This window comes from Corvus kubaryi, unplaced genomic scaffold (assembly GCF_017639235.1).
Source record: "Corvus kubaryi isolate FWS band 111438036 unplaced genomic scaffold, C.kubaryi_AGA036_p1.0 136, whole genome shotgun sequence".
NCBI lineage: Eukaryota > Metazoa > Chordata > Aves > Passeriformes > Corvidae > Corvus > Corvus kubaryi.
Window position 1 is genome coordinate 10,432,508 of NW_024580670.1, and position 16,894 is coordinate 10,449,401.

General features: G+C 44.6%; 1 long non-coding RNA gene across 1 annotated transcript; it reads right to left on the bottom strand.

The window, feature by feature from the left end:
• Positions 1-4,604: 4,604 nt before the first annotated feature.
• Positions 4,605-16,635, bottom strand: LOC121659069. Its single transcript, XR_006014151.1, has 2 exons — positions 15,893-16,635; positions 4,605-7,223 (listed from the first exon to the last, which is right to left on the bottom strand). It is a non-coding gene; the product is annotated as an uncharacterized LOC121659069 (long non-coding RNA).
• Positions 16,636-16,894: the final 259 nt, after the last annotated feature.

Here is a 16,894-nt window from a genome sequence, read left to right on the forward strand (position 1 = left end):
AAAAGTCACTAGAGTGGTGTCACCTCCTGTTTAGGGCAGTTAAAGAGTAAATTTATGCTCAGAGACTTTAGAGGAGACCTGGCATGGGCACTGCCAGGCTCAAGAGCTATTCAGGTGCCTACACACAGATATCATGGACAACAGATGGGGTCCGAGATGCCTGGCAGGGGTGGGTAGAAGTGATGTTGAGAGCCCTTGGCAGCTGGAGGCAAGGTGGGATGCCTGAAGGTCTTTGAAATGTGGCTGTGTTTCACAACCTACCTTGTTCACCAGATAACTCAAAAATTCTGTGTGGAGCTCTATGCCCTCAGCAGGCAGTGCTGTGGGTTGCTGGAAAGCACCCACAAGGTACATGTTTTGCTCCTGGCACATCCCCTTCAACAGGACTCCCAAGAGGAGAAGGCAGGCCAAAGCCTAGCTGTAACTGGTACCATCCAGAAAAATAACAAAAAAAAATTTAAAATAAAAGCAAATCCACAATGGCAAAGTGAACAGTAGGGGCTGGAGAATCAACTCAGCATCTCCATTGCTGTAAATCTTGCAATAGCTGCAACTGCCCCAGAAATTTATTTCGTTCCTTTCACGATGACTTTTTCAGAGGAAAATTGAGGACCTTATTGTTATTTATTATGATCACAGCTAGTTCTTCAGAGATTTCCTTAATTAGTATCATTAGACACACAGCTTAATCTTAAAATCCTGGGCTTGTCAGCATGGCAAATTAAAACTTCGGGTTTTTGCTCCCTTCTATACGCCAGGTTGGAGAGTGTGTGAAGGAGAACTGGGGGTCTCCTGACAGTTTCAGAGAGTGTGGGAATCTGTCTTTAATCTTTGATGACTGAAGCAGCATATGCAGAGTGGACGAGTGAGAGGAGTCAGTTCTGTGGCAGAGTGGGAAACCGAGGGTCATTGTATTTAAAAGCAGACCTCTCCTTTCTCACACCAGATGAGCTGAGCCTACAGCCTGCTGGCTCCCCCCCAGCAAGAGATTTCTCAAACCCTGCAGGAATAATGGGGAAAAAACCTGCTGCAGCTAATGAACACCGAATCCTAGCAGAAAGAAACCCTACAGAAGTATCTGTGACATCCACATTAATAGCAAAGGAGTTAGTTGTGATTGATGCTATTCCAGTGAACACTAAAGGAATTAATAATGATTAGGGCCATTATTTTAAAGCATTACCCCCCCCAAAAAACCCAAAGGGAAAACAATTAGATGTCTTCAGTGGTTATCTTTCACAGTATACTTACTGCAGTGATCAGACACGATATTATGCCTATTAATCAGCAAAATGATGGAAAAGGATGTAACTCGTGTATATCCATGAGACAGTCCTTTGCAGCACATACCTTATTTGCTAGTCTGCTTATGAGTCTGCTGCTGGCACAGAGAAATATGTTTTTTGCTTTCATAGCAGTAGAAGGTGTCTCATGAGCTTGGAAATAGGTGGAAGTGTTGTTCATTAAAATGAAGAAAACAAATAAAACCGCCCACTCTTAGGGATTTTGCATTCATAGATCGATCATATGACCCTGCTTATCCCCACTGGGTCTGAGGGAGGGTTTTGGCTTGTGTGTTCCAAGCCCTGTAAGATCAGTTCTTTTTCAGCAGTGAAAAGTTGTGATGAGCCTTATCACTACATTGCAGGTGAGGAAACTGAGGCTCCAAGACATCACGAGATTTTCCTGAGGTCACACGCTAATCAGTACAGAGACAGAGGGAAATCCTGATTTTTGGCACTCTGCATCAAGCACTGAGTTAATCATCTCTCTTTTGTCCATCTGTGGTGCATTGATTCACTTCTATCATCAATGGGTCATGACCCAGCGTCATTGCTCATCTGTGTCATGGTCTTGCAATGCAAAGTGAGCTTTTAGTAATTCATCTGAGCCTAATGGGTGGGTTGAAACACAGATGCCAGCTGGGAGAGGGCTGTGGGGTGCAATCCCTGTCCCAGACTCCCCACCCCTGCAGAAGATTCCTGCACTGAGAGCAGGCCAGCCCCCAGCTGCTGTGGAAGGCAGGCAGTGCCTTCTCATGCCTGGCAGCACCAGCGGGTGTGGGATCATGCCCAGCTCAGGCCTGGCTGAAGCTAATGGTTCATATGGTTTATATTCCTTCTGTGGGTTGACCAGGGCAGTTTGGGAGGAAAGATGGTGGAAAAGTGGGGTTAGCTAGTAATGTGATGTATCTGCATTTTCTCAGGTGGGGCAGATGAGATTTTGCTATATCTAAAGCCACAACATGACAGAAGCTGAATAATCACACCAGCATCTCTATTCTCTTCCAGGGGCCAGTTATGGTCACTGCACCCGTATCATAGCTGAAGAGAGGAGAGGAGGCAAGCTTGAACACAAGTCAATGACAAAACAGCATCAACCCTTGGGATCATTTTCCTTTCCAAGTTAAATTTCAGCTGCTATTAAACTCTTCCAGACCACACAGACTTGGCTTCCATTTTCCTTTTGAAAAGTGATCTAAATTTTCCAGCCAATTCTCTGTACCCCTCAGTCCCAACTTTGATGATTAACGTCCCCAAGAGGGGCTGAGAATCCAAATAGGAGCCTGTAATCAAATTCCTCATTGATTGCCGTGATACAGGATCAGAAGCACAATGATGAAGCAATCCTAATTTTGCAGCCAGAGCCAAACGCCAATTAGATCCTCAGTGGGTGTAAACTGAGCTGGCATTGTTCTCCCTGGAAGAGATAAAGCTGATTTACACCCGGGTGAAGATCTGCCTTGCCAGCCCTTCCTGTCCTGTAACACTGAGCTCCTGCTCCCACAGTGGCCCAGAGGCCCAGAGGGATGTGGGCAAAAGTGTTTTTCCATGACTATGGACGTCCATGTGTCTGGAGTAATGGGAAATAATCCACTTTCCCTGTGCCTGTCAGTGGGAGTGAGCATAGTGCTTGTTTTAAAGGTCATTTTAGGCTGCCTGGAAGCACTAAAATTCAGCAGTGGAAATAATCTGTCCATACCTACCCTTATTTCCAGGCTGGCAACCCCCCCTGGCCTGGAGCTCTTTAGGAGATGGAAAGAGTCAGGCGTCCACACCCTTCTCCCTTGGGGAACTCTCTCCTGGCTCATGGCAGCAACTCTGGCTCTTCACAGCTTCCAGAGCATCACAGCACAGCCCTGCGATGCAGGACATCCCCCCTGCCTTTCCCAGCCGCTCATCAGTTGTCACCTAGCCCTTTCTTTCCATATCTGGGCTTAGCATTGCTTTCAGAGAAAAATCCTTGTGATTCAACTACCAGAGAAATCGAAGTGGGCAAGAAAAATAAAACCTTAAAATCTGTCTTTAGAAAAGGAGCTGTGGCTGCACCAAGCTGTGCAGAGCCACCCACCCATCCTGAGCATCCTCACTGAGCTCCTCCACGGTGGTGGGTGCCTGGATCTGGAGTGTTGCTCCAAGACGGGTTATCCTGCACTCGTAGAGGAACAATGCATGCTAAAAATTGCAGAAGCAAAACAGAATATATTCAAGGAATTAATTGTATGGAAAATTATCCAGGCTATTAAAAGCCACATGAACAGGCTGAATATCATGCATTTTGAGCGTACACAGAAAAACATCATTTTGAAGGGGATTATTGTTTAAATAGGCAATAGGGGTTCTAGCAGATAAGCTTCCCGTTCCTGTCTTCTCTTATTGTCTGGAGTACATTATCTCCACCATAATATTCTCAGCTCTCTCCAGGAGTATTGTCAGAGTGAAATGCTATTTTAAAAGTATATGTTTATGTTTCAATAGACTTTATAATAGCAAAGGCATCCACCCAAGACACGTAAGTGAGAGTGAAAAAAAGGAGAAGGAAAATCAAGAGACAGAGGTGGTAGCTTTCCTGGCGTTGAGTGCAAGAGGAATAAATGTACTAAAGGTACTCTGGGGTTTTTCCTCCCTGCTGAACGCAGGCATCCAGAGGAGGCTTAGCTAATGTGCATTTGTCCATGGGGCAAGGAGCCAGCAGCACACACCACCTGGACAAGGACAGGTCTGCACAGAACCCCGGCCCCTCTGTGAGGCTCCCCATCAACAATCACTTCATTGCATTTTCAAGCCTAAGTTTAAAAGGTGGAAAACCAGGCCAGGTTGGATGGAGCTCTGAGCAACCTGGTCTAGAGTAAGGTGCCCCTGCCCTGGGCAGGGGGTTGGAACTGGATAATCTTTAGGGTTCCTTCCAACCCAAACTGACCTATGATTCAATAGAAACGGCCCGATGCAAGGCTGAGCTACCAAAGGCTCCCAGCAATCTGCTCTGAATCAGGGAAAAGCTTGAGTGACCCTGATCCTGCATCTTGCATTTGCCCAGAGGCCTGGAGGCACCCTGTTGGGATGCCTCTGAGCATGTCTGTGCACACGTGTGGGTGGACCTGGCTGAGTTGTGGGATTTGTACATGGGAGGAGGTAGAAGTAACCCCCGAGTCTGTAATTCATTTTTGAAGCTGTCAGACATCATTACAATGTATTTCTGAAAGATATACTGTATAGAGTGAATTTCTAACAAGCTTCCATGTGATTTTAATCTCTCGAGTGAGAGAAACCTGATAAAGATATAGATCCATTCTCACATCTTGGCATAAAATCATATCTTATTGGTTTAGATCATTCTGTGTTTTATTTTTTTATAGTACTAGTGTTTTCTAGTTGCAGCAGAAAATACAAACACTCAAGAGATCTCATTTTTCTGCTAAATGGATTTTCATTCCACATGAGTTATCTCTCTCTAGATATAAACATACACACACAGATATACCACGTACACCCCCTCACATTAAATGCCAAAGACACCATTAAATGTAATGTTAAAATAAAAAATCCCCAGGCTTGCGCTCAAAAATCCCCTCTTTTAAACATTCACAATTTAAAAGATACTTAAATAGACATTCTTCAAACTTGAGTCAATTTTAGCCTCTGTAGCATAGCCCATAAAACAAGCTGAGAGTAGTAATTATTGGGGGGAGCTATTCTGGGAACAGTGCACATGGAACATCTCCATTGTTATACAGGGGGTGAACGTGGTCTCCAATCAAGCTCACCTACCTTAAATAGGTCAGCTGAATGACACCTAACCCCCAGTAACCATAAGAAAATATTACAGAAAGGAACTGAATCTGAAAAGTGAGAATCGCTTGCTTCCTCCCTGAGAAAAGGGAGAAACTACAAAGGATAGTCTGAATACTGAATTTATGGCAAGCTTTTTCTTACAGACTCAGAGCCAAAAATCTGCTGTCAGTTACATTAGTATAAATCTGGAGCAGCTCCACTATCATCATTAGAGTTACAGGCCAATTATGTAATGAAAAGAAGTATTTTGGGCTTGCCAAAAATCTTAAATGTAGGTCCTGCTTCAGGCCGTGCTGAAAGCCTAGATAAGTGGCCTGAATTTCAGTGCACCCTTCACCAGCATTTCCTGTCACCTACCAATTATTATTATGCCTATCAAGAACGTGTGTATAGATTTATATTGTTATCAAGCATGATTTGACCTCTAATTCTGGGAATATAAAGGAAGTCAACCCATTGACTTTCCATGTCTTTGATGTTAAACTCTGCAGACAAAATACTATTCAGGGGATCCTGATAGATGGCTGGATAAAATATCCAGGGAGATCTTAATGCATTCATTTGCCTTTCCTTTAGGATGTGGCTGTCAAAGGAGATCGGATCACCAACAGTGCTGGCAAGATTCAGGTTGACCTGGGATGTTTCAGGTGGCACAGTCCAGAGGAGGATTTTCTCTGACTTTGGGAAAGTACATTGTGCTACTGACCTCTTGCTTCTCACTCTTTTCCATGGCAACCCAAGAAGAGGTTTGGGGTATCAGCCACTGCTCAATTTACTGGGCATTGGCACTTTCTGGTTTAGCTAAAAAACCCAATATTGAACTAGAAACGCATTTCCCTTCGAAAGCCTTACCACCTCTTACCAACTCTTCCTCTTTCCCTGTCTTACAAATTCCCAGTACCAAAGCTGGTGAACTTCCACAAAAAAAGAGGAAAAAAAGGTAATTTTTCTGAACTGGAATTTACCCAAGAAAAATATCCTCCAACCATTTCTGCCAAACTCTGAGCCCCTGCAGAGCTGCCACACGGGCACACACATGTTCACACATGCATACAGTGCACGCAGATGGGTAGATATCCATGCAGGATTCACAAAAAGCTGGTATTAATCTCCAGCCGTGGCTGCAGAGCAGGAACACTGATCCATTCGTATTCACAGCATTGTTGAAAGGTAGAGTTCACAGAGTGCCCGGTGTGATCTCTTCCTCCTTTTCCTGAAGATGCAGAGTATGTAGAAATGTGAAGGGAAAAAAAGGCAGGTTATTCCCGGTGGTGTAATTGGCCAGCAGTGCCTGGATGGGAGCCAGAAGATCAGAGGAAAAGAGGAGAGCACTGAGTAATGAACTGCATGCTTTTAATTTCACTTAAGAACTCAAAGCAGGAAAACCTGAGCTGTATCCATGGGGATTGGAATCAACAGTCAAGCAGATAACAAAGAATTGGTGCTCAGGATAGAAAACTGCCTGGGCCCGTTAGTTTATTGCCCAGCCTTTCTTTGGGAATTTGGTCTTTCTTGCCTGAGTTTTTGGCTCCAGCTCTGAATCCTGCAAACACTAGGGAGCAGCAGCTTCCTTTGAAAGCGTCCTGGCTGCACGATGGGGCTGGTGCTGTCAACTTTTGCCGTGTGCCAGCCCTTAAAATAAAGAGAGAGAAGCGGGGGAAAGGGAGGGGTGGCTGGTGGGAAAGCATTCTTGATGATAATTTGATTGCATGCATTAATGATCAAAGTGTTGCAGACTAATTACCAACACTTACCTCTCAAATATTAAATTATCATTTATTCCCCACCACCACCCCAGCTTTAGCTTTGCATCTACCCCCTGCATTCAGGGTGATCTCCTGCTCACTGACACCTCACAGTATCAGTGCCCTGACACCCGAGAGCCTCACAAGCTCCAACCCAGGCGTGCAGAGAGCATCCCCTCCCCAGCACCACCACCACGTGTTCCCTTTGGTGGATACCCTCCCATTCCAGGGGTCTTGGGGAAACAGGTCAGCCTGAAAGAGGGAAGCAGAGCATGTTTTTCCATGATCTAGAGGGGTTCTTGGAAAATCAGCCTTCTCCTCTTCTTCATCTCATATCCAAAGACTGATCCCTCCGTGTGGGTACCTCAGTGCAAGGTGCCTGTGTCAGATTGGTCCAACTGGGTACCTGCCAAGCCAGAAATGCAAATAATGACAGTATCAAACAATGTGCTTTTCGATGCTGCTTCCAGCATCCATTTTAACTAGACAAATGCCAGCCTGCTGCCATCTGGTAACAAGAGGTACTAAAAGCCTCAGTGAGGAGCAGAGGGAATCTGGGGATATTACCAGTTGCAAACAGGTTGTAGAGGAGGAGATTTCTTTTTAACCTGGGCTTTTCATACTCAAAAATGAACACAAAGGACTCTGGTAGTGATGGGGACTGAGGAAATACTCATTCAAATGTCCCCTCTGCCTCTATCCACAGAGACAGCAGGAAAAGCATCCTTGCCTCTTTCAGTGCCTCCTTTCTCTGGGGGAAGAGCAGGCAGGAGCAAATGCTGGGTTGGATTTTATGTTATGTTTTTAATTAGGTTATCTTTAATTGACTAACACCTTCCTGTGAGCCATCATGCTCTGCTCAGAGACAAAATACCATGGAATTGGCCCATTTTCCATGAGCACTGTGGTATTTCCTCTCTTCGTGCAGCTAAATAGCCTCCATACGGACTTGGCTACCTCCTTGCAACTACTAGAAATAACCAAAATACAAGGACTAGGTTCAGAACCAGTGGCAATCAGCTCAACCTGAGCACAGTCAGAAGAGTTGCATCTCTTCTGACTGCTGCTAAAGAGCACTCTCAATGCTTGCAAGGGACTGGCTATTCCTGGGGGGTCTTCGGGTTTTTTCACCCCACTCCTTTCACAGGATGAGACTGGAATTACTGCTAAATAAAATCTCAAAAGCTGCTCATTCTGATGTGATGCCTGGGATACAAGTGAGTGCACAGGACCTGACAGTTCCTTCATCCAGAGCCTGGCAGTATCTGGGCAGGTTCCCAGGTGGGTAGGTCGACGCTCCACATGCCAGTGACTTTTTTCGGCAGCGGCAGCAGTGGCCGAAAGCTCCAAGAGCCCAGCGAGGCTTTGCTGGAGCGCACACACAGCAGATGAGATGTCACTCTGTTTACTCACACGTACTGTGCACAAACCGCCCATTACTGCCACTGCAAAGTTCCTGGCTGCAGGAGGCACAGCAGCGTCTTTTAAAGGACTGTAATGAAAGTGGGTCAGACGTTTTCCCTTCCCGGGGCAATCCTTTAGCATAAGCAGGGATTTAAGTGTGCACAATTCCCATTATCTGTGATTGTTATACTCTTTCTCACAAAGAAAGGGCTTCATAATTCGACCAGATCTGTCAAATGCACACACAGTGATGAAAATGGCCTGTTAGATGATAGGGGGTTGCCCTTTCAGTGTTGAGGAAGGGCATAGCCCTCCTGGGAGAGGATGATTCCAATGCTGAACCAATAAACTGTGCTTGATCTTAGAAGAAATGTTTGCAGAGGAGTCTTTTCATGCAGCTGTGGTGCTTATTTTGCCACAGGGTCTAGAGCCCTGTGTCTTCTCTACAGCCGAGAGGGTGGGTTCAGGCATGATTTAGCTGTTCCTAAGCTTCACAGCAGGGTGAGGCCAGCCACAAACAGGCCCTCCACCCATCGAGAAGCTGATGCCAGTGTGGTGCATCTTCCATGCAGAGCAGAGCGGCAGGTCCAGTGCATGCAGGCAGGACCTGCACAACCAGGGAATATCTGAACCCTCTCCAGGCCACTGGCATTGGACCTGCAGACATTCAGAAGCTGGTATAACATGACCCAAAGCACGGAGGGGGGAGCTCCAAGTAGCAAAATGTCTCTTTAAGCTCCTGAAAAGCTGAGCTCCAAGCCATTTTAGAGAGGCGTGAAAGGCTCCTCTGAGTGGCCAGTCTGAGATCAATTCCCCATCTCAGGCATTATCATTTGGCGTCAGCTTTACCCTCACTACAAACTTAAGAATAAAAAGTGGAAAATGGGAATAGAACAGACCAGGTTGTAAAAAATCCTATCTCTATAATGGCCTTAAAAATTACTTCTGTTGTTCTCCTTGAAAGAGAGTATTTCAAAAGCTTTTGTTGAGCTGACCTTTGCTTCAAGATTCTCTTCCTCTTTGGAGGATGTAAGGTCAGTAGAGAGAAAGAGAAATTAATAGGAAGAAAACAAGGAAGATGAAGAGAAGTCCTGTATTGCACAGGAAGGGAAGGGAGGACAAGACTGAGAAACAAAATTTAAAAAATCATCGTCATCATCATTGTCATCATCATCCAGGTAAGTATGGGTGAAAATGCTGCTTCCTTTTGGGTCTGAAGGCAAATTTGAGATCTGTTCTCACAGGAAGATAAGGCATTGCAAATAGCTTCTGATTTCTTATCCTACTCATTTCCTAGGAATTCCTTGGTGGTGTTTCTCAGGTAGCAAGGCTGTCTGGCAGCCCTTGCAAATAAAACCTCTTCCAGAGATTCAGAGGTAGACCCAAAGGAGAAAGTCCTCTTTTTCTCCTGTTTTGCTGTTTCTTTTAGAACAGCTGAAGAAATTATATAAATTGACTCTCAGGTGCCACATACTAATGGTCATTTGAGAGCTTCCATGTTTTTGGACGGCAAGATGGAAGCAAACCAGCACACAAACTAAAAAAAGAAACATGAAGCTGTTCCTCTCTACAAGATTAAAGCACAGCAGCAGTCAGGAAGGCAGATTTCCAGTGGTGGCCTCCAATGGATCCAATAATTTTTCCACTTCCACGGGTCTCTGCTCACCACTCAGAAAGATGATCTCTCTAAATGCCAACTCATCCAACTCTACCCTGATTGGAGGAGAATTCAGTCTGGCTCTTGCCTCCTCATTGGCAATAACGATTCTTCAAATGGAAATTAGCCGACAGATTTGATGATGATGCACGAGCCAGAAGAGAACACAGCTCACTCTGCCATAGCTCTGCAATCTCCTCAGGGAAAACAGGAGTAAAAATCCATTTGTGTTTGCAAACAAGATATGTCTTGAATGTTCACTGGGGACCTCTTGAGCAAGGAGGTGCCAATTTTACTGTCGTCTTTTCTAGACATCACATAAAACCTGCAGCCCAAGTGCATGAGGTATTTTCTTCTCCAATAAAGACCTTTTGCCCTTGTGTCCTATACTGAAAGTGTTTCAATTCCTAGAGGAATTTTTGTCCTTCCTAATGTGATTACTAGTCTGGGGATCTCTCATGCAGAGAAAGAGAGTCCACAGTTTGTGTATTTTCTTTCTCTTTCCTTCAAGGCTGCAGAGAAGCATAACTGTTTGTTAGTGCACACCTGCCACTACTGGGTCTCCGTCAAATCTGCTGGGACCACGTTTAGGTCAACAGGATTTTCTCAAAAAGACAGGAAGGCTCAGGCCTCTGGAAACCTTACCTTACAGTACAGCCAGTGGAATTCAGGACTTAGGCAGCTCCAAGAGGGTACTCCCAGCTACTTGGAGTAAAGTTACCTCTTCCTGAGGATGCCCCCAATGCAAATTTTACCCAGAATTTACCTATTTGCCCAGAAACTGGGTTTTACTGATAACCTGAAGAGTTTCTGACAGTGTATTGTCCTTTTCCCATGCCACAAGCTTGTAATTCTGAAAATGTACCTAGTGGCTAGGACAGACATTTAAGATTAGAGGCAGAAAGCTATTAGCACTCTGAATTTCTAATTAAGAAGTAAACATCTATAGCAAAGTAGCCACCTAAATAGAAGATAGCACCATAAATACCTTTGTAAAGCTTGGGCTAAATCCTTTTGCTCCCACCATAAATGATTGTTACCCTGTGTGTCACGTTTATTTCCTCAAGTGGGTCAAACGTGAAGAGGTTTCATCAAACTTAAACAATGAGTATTCCACAGAGAAAATTAATGAAAAGTCTGATGCAAGGCTATGGACACTAACTCAGAGGAAAATTTAGCCTGAATATCTGAAAACACAATATACCAATTCTGTGAGACTGGAGATGTCTCTCCACAGAAAGAAGGAGAAAGGAAATTGAAACCTAGGCTGGAGAAAACATCATGGCACTGAGGGAGAAGCCTGTGGTGAGAGAGGAGGACAGGATGAGTAAATAAAGCTTTTTGTCCTGAATTTTTTGTCCTCAGTGAAGGGACAAAGCCTTCCTGAGTTTACAGTGACAAAGAGAATGTTGCTGCAATCCCTTTTCATTTAAATTAGCAGGTCATCCTGGGAAATGTGGGGAGGAGGAGGAGGGAGAGGAGGGGACCTGCTTCAAATGACTAAAAGAAAAACAAGGACATCTCAAAGGATGAAGCGAATCGCTCAGAAAATGGAGTTCACTTACATATGCCAGCTTAGCATAAAAAGGCACTAAAACGCAGAAGTCCCTGAACAAAATCCAGTGAATACAGCAAGTTGGAGACATGGTCACAGGGAGTTTGTATCCAGGTGCTGGCTTAGTAATTGGGTCAATGTCTGCAGATTCATGAGTACAGGTGTCCCACAGGGAAGCAAAAGAGCATGCTCGTAACCTACCCTGTATCTCCTGAATCCATCATCCATCCCCAGATAGCTTAATTCATTTAGAAAAAATAAAAAAATCATTTGTTTTTAAACCCCAAATGAGGCAACAAATTTGACAGTGAAAGAGAGAGAGAGAGGCTGGCTGTATGTCCTTGATAGGTTCTTTGCTTTCCCTTGGTAAGCCATGAAAGGTAGATTAAAAAAAGAAACTGCTGTTTCTGACTTGCATCCCCAAATTTTCTGTTGTCGTATCTGTTCTACTCTGTTCTCCAAGGGTTCCTGCGGGATGTCTGTTGCTCTCTGAAAGAGCAGCCTTTACAAAGGCTGAAAGCAGAGTGCATTTTGCCTCCTGCCAGCATCCTGTTCACAGAGCCATCTTGCTGGCATCATGCGGGCAGCAGATCTGAATGTGCCCCAGGGCATACTAATACAAGCCAGGGTGATTTGAGGAGGGCTCTGGACAGGCCTGGGGTGCCCACAGGCTCACAGGGGGGTAGGTGGGCCTACCTGTCTTCAAAACGGCCCAAGAAAAACTGCACAACCCCGTTGTCCTCCTCACCTTCTCCCACTAGCACCTTCCATGCCAGGACTAGCATCTGCCACAGGTTCCTCTCTCCAAGGAGAGAAACCCCTGTAGAGCCAGCACTTTTATTAGGGAGTCCTTTTTTAGTGTTCGAGTGCCTTCATGGTAATAGGGCAGGAAGTGGGTAGAAGGGACCCATCTGGCACTTGGAGAGGTTCTCAGCAAGCTTTGCAGTGGGCTTAATTGCTGTGGGATTTGCTGGCAGCTGCAAACTGAACTCTAATACAGAGAGGCTTCTTCCTGTGGTTAAAGAGATCAAAAAGGACAGGTGTAGAGAAAGGAGTCTGTAATCCTGCTGAGTCTCTGGGTAGTGTGAGGACCCATAGGGAAGACCTTGCAGCCTAGAGCAGGCAGCGTGGTGGTCTAAATTAGAAGAGGAACATAGCCAGTAAATTAATACCTCAGAAGTGCAAGGCACAATTGATACCTCTAACTGTACTCGACATGAGCAGAGTTTTCCCCAAAATATCAGCCCAGACTAATGTAGTTGTCTGATGCTATTTGCACACACATTGATAGCACACAGTGCAGCCTAAGGATTATAAGACAATGACTATTGTAAATGTAAGATCATGAACAGGGTCCACTATTTGTCTTCAAAGCAATTTTGCTATTAGAGAGGGAGAAGAAAACAAATCAAGCAAATTATATTTGTTTTAAAATGATCGATCTCTTTATCTGATTCGTTTGGCCAGTGTCCATGCTTGTCAGGTGTGACTGCCTGTACAATCCTCCATTGTTTCTAATGACCTGCTCAGGCTTGGGTTAATTGACCCACTCAGACATCTTTCATTAGCCTTCTTATTTTAATAAAAAGCACTTGTGAAATTTATAAAGGCTCAGATGAATCAAGATTAAAAAAATACAGTTAAAGAAGGTTCTTATTTAGCTGCTTCCCTCTTTGCTTTTCTCTGGGTAATGGCTACAAGCAGGCAACCAGAAGGAAAGATATAGTGCCACAGGAGGATTCCTAATTGCTCCTTCTGGTTACAAAGAACAGGAGCAGCCAATTGCTGCACCTTCATCAGAAGGGCATTCATTCAAAGCCCGTTGTGTTTATGGCTATCTTGGATCAAGCCTTGAGATCATTTTAAATCTATCGTAAATACCTGAAAAATGTGTAATTAACAGTCCCTTATGAAGGTAATTCTTTGATGACCTGAAACCATAAGTGGAGCATTGGAAAGCATGGGAGAGGTGTTCAATATTTAACTCTCTTGCAAGCTGGGAGAACAACATTTTAATTAGTAATAAACTCACAGGCACCTCCAAGAAAGGCCAGTGGCTATGAAGGCAAAACTCCCATCAACTTTCCTTGAAATACCTGCTGGAGAAACTCAGCGTTCAATAGAAATTCCTCCCAAAGTTCACTGAAACTTTTCACTCCACGAAATTCCTGCAGGGAGAGGATTTGTGATGTGTGTAACTTGTCTGTGTGTATAATATTGGTTATATGCACACACTACATTAGCTCAGTGAGTACTGTTTGGAATTTCACCCAGGGAGCAAGCCATGAATCCAGAAAGTCTCTGCAGGTGCTCGAGAGCTGATGAAGGAGCCATTCCTTTTGATGTCTACACCAGCTGGTCAGATGCTGGACCCAGCAACAGCTACAGCCAGAGGTGGTTTTTGTCTGAAAAGAGCATCAGAGTGAGGGTGAGGTAAAAGGATGTCCAAGAAAGACAGACCAAACCCAAGGACAGCACCTCAAGGGTAGCTCAGCACATCCAAGTAACTGATGGGAATGGCCACAGTCTAGACTTGATAGACACATATTTAAAACTTCTTATTCATTCCACCTCCTTTTCTTCTCATTCAAAGGCTCCCTCCTATGCTAAAACAAACTGTGAATGGGCAAGTGTGACAAAATTAGAATGCACTGTAGGAGTGAGAGACTGAGAGCCAGGTAGTGGCACCTCAGGGAGAGAGAGAAACATCCAGGGTTTGCTGGGAGAGATCTGCTCAGAAAGACCCTGGGGAAATCTGCAGCCAGCTCTGTAATTGTGACAGTCTTATTAATAAAGCAGGAGCCCTATAGAGGACAGACAATCCAGAAGAGGCTTAGGGATTAAGGAGAAAGCTTTGCAGAATTTTTCAGATACCATCAGATGTGCTTTAATATCAGCCAATGCTTACTGGAAAAGAGTGAACAAATATTCTGCTGTAAAACAATTCTTCCCATTTTGCCACATTTTTCTACTTAGCTTTTAGTAGTTTGGGAAATTTTTGATCTTTCAAACACAATTAAAGGGACTGGGGGGGGAACTCTTCTTTCCCTCTCCACAGGTTTCAGGTTGAATTAGCTCAGTTCCCAAGTCTGTTTCGTTATTTTAATAAGATTGCAGACATATGTTTAAGGGTTTTATACTAACATAATTATATATATAGATCAATAGAAATGCATATTAACAAGTAGGTACACAAGTATACATTATAAAGGATATGTTTTTCATATGGAAATCATTACACACATCTTAGCATTTTGGTGATTGACACAACATTATTATAACTAAATTGGAAAACGTCTTTTTCTGTAACACCTGCCTCACTCTTTGTTGCAGAGAACACGGATGGAAGTTGTGAGATTCCCCTTACAACCCGTTTCCCCTTTATTTTGCATTAATACTCTGCCAGGAGAGGACACCCCAGAAAAGAGGGCAAATCCTTAATTTGGAGATGGGTTTGAGATGTCTTTTAGCCCAGGCATGTGTGCACCAAGGCATTCCAGGCTGCACAGCCTTTACTTCTTCCTTGCACTAAGAGGCTGCACATACTGGTAGAAATCCGAGGACACCAGGACACCCTCCTGAAGGGGAGGACACTGCAGCTCCCATCGAGTTGTGCCCGGAATGCTGGCAGGTACAGCTTGTGACTCACACCCACCTGGGGACAGCAGTGCTTATTTTAGGACTGGCATCAGGGCGTTCCTTGCAGCCAGCTCTCTCTGCTCACTGCAACTCCTCTCCACCCTATCTGTTTCCAGCCAGGAGTATGGATGGCCATTTTGCCAAGGTTATCATTCTCTGTGGTACCCTGGAGCCCAGGATACATTTAGATCCTATAATAATACTGATAATGATAATAATAAATAAAGTTAGAATCTTGGGAGGACATTTATTTTAATGATTACAGCTCTGCCTGCTACATTCAGGGGTAATATCAGCTATCAGTCTATGTCTTCTTTAATCTGGCCAAGTAATTTGAGGTAATATTTATCACATAAAGGCTCTGGGTATTTGCAAATACCTCTTCTGTCCATTCATAAGTCTCAAAACTCAGATTTCATGAAGCAAAAGATTCCCATGGCTAACTAGCCCAGGCTTGAGGCATTTTCCATTTTGAGCTCAATCTTGACCATGCTGAGCATTTCTCTGTGGTACTGGGCTTGTTCACCGCTCCCAACCTTCAAGGAGAATGCAGAGGTACATAAAGGAGTTGGGCAGGGATACAGTGATACATATCCAAAGAATCTCCCATCCTCCATCTCTTCACAATTCAGGGTGGGATTGAGCCAGAGACGTAGTGTCTTCCTAGTTAGTAACACAGGTGGACTCCTGTGTAGTGAAAATGCTTGTTTACTCCCTGAACCTACACAAACTACAAGTATTCAGAATTTCCCATGGAAAGGATTTCCATAATCCACACACTGGGCTGAGAACAACACCCTTGTGCTCTGTGTCTGCTCACCTCATTTGGTGCTTCCTTGCTCCTTTTGGGAAAGACGGGGATCACTTGGTCCGCCTGGTTTGCAGAGCTCACTGGGAAAAGATCTCAGTCTGCAGCAGAATCTGGGAAACCCACCGAGCCCTCATGCATCTTGCAGCAGCCTGAGACACATGTCGAGGGAAATTACTGGGCAGCATCTCATCTGTAGTAGATCTCCCAGGAAAGGTCTTGGTGAGCAGTAGAGACACAAGCCCCATTCCGAGGGCTCAGGCGTCTGTTTTTGCCCGACAGATTGTCCCCTCACACTCCTTTTCTCTCGCCTTGTCATCCAGTGAGATGACTCATGCAAATGAAGAGCAGCTGAACTTAGAGAAGACCTTAGAGACAATCAAAGGGCACAGAACCTGGGGAGAGGGAGGGGGAAGACGTGTTTGCATAGTCATCGTGACAGTCACCAGAGCAACAAACAATTAGATTCTTCCCTGCTGATGAATTAACAACGCTTCAGCTGCAGTGTCTGTTGTGCAGTCTCTATGCAGGAGTCAGCCAGGCCTTCAGGTGTTTAACTAGCACTTGCAAAAATCCTCCAAAAGAGGGGAAGTTCACTTTAGAGAGAGCCTGTCCTCCCTCAGGGTGTCCCTGGAGAGAGAACTCCTTGACTCACCCACTCGGCTAATGAGTGTCAGCGCTGCTTTGTGCAAAAACTCCTCAAGGTGAATGAATCTCGTTGGAACATACACAGATATGAAGCCACACTGAGGAAATCTTTGTTTCCTAAGAAGAAAAAAAAAAAAGGGTGAAGGTATCTGTGTATAAGAAAGTACCATTCCTTGTCCTTCATTCCCCCATCTTCCTCACAAGCTTGAATTCCTTGAATAAAAAGGGGCAGTGTTGGAACAGTGTCTCTAGGTCAACAAATGGAGGCTTGTTTATCAACACGTAGCTAAGCCACTACTGAAACACCATCTTAATTAATAACATGACCTTGTTAAATATGGCATCTAACTGCACATGCAAATTCCT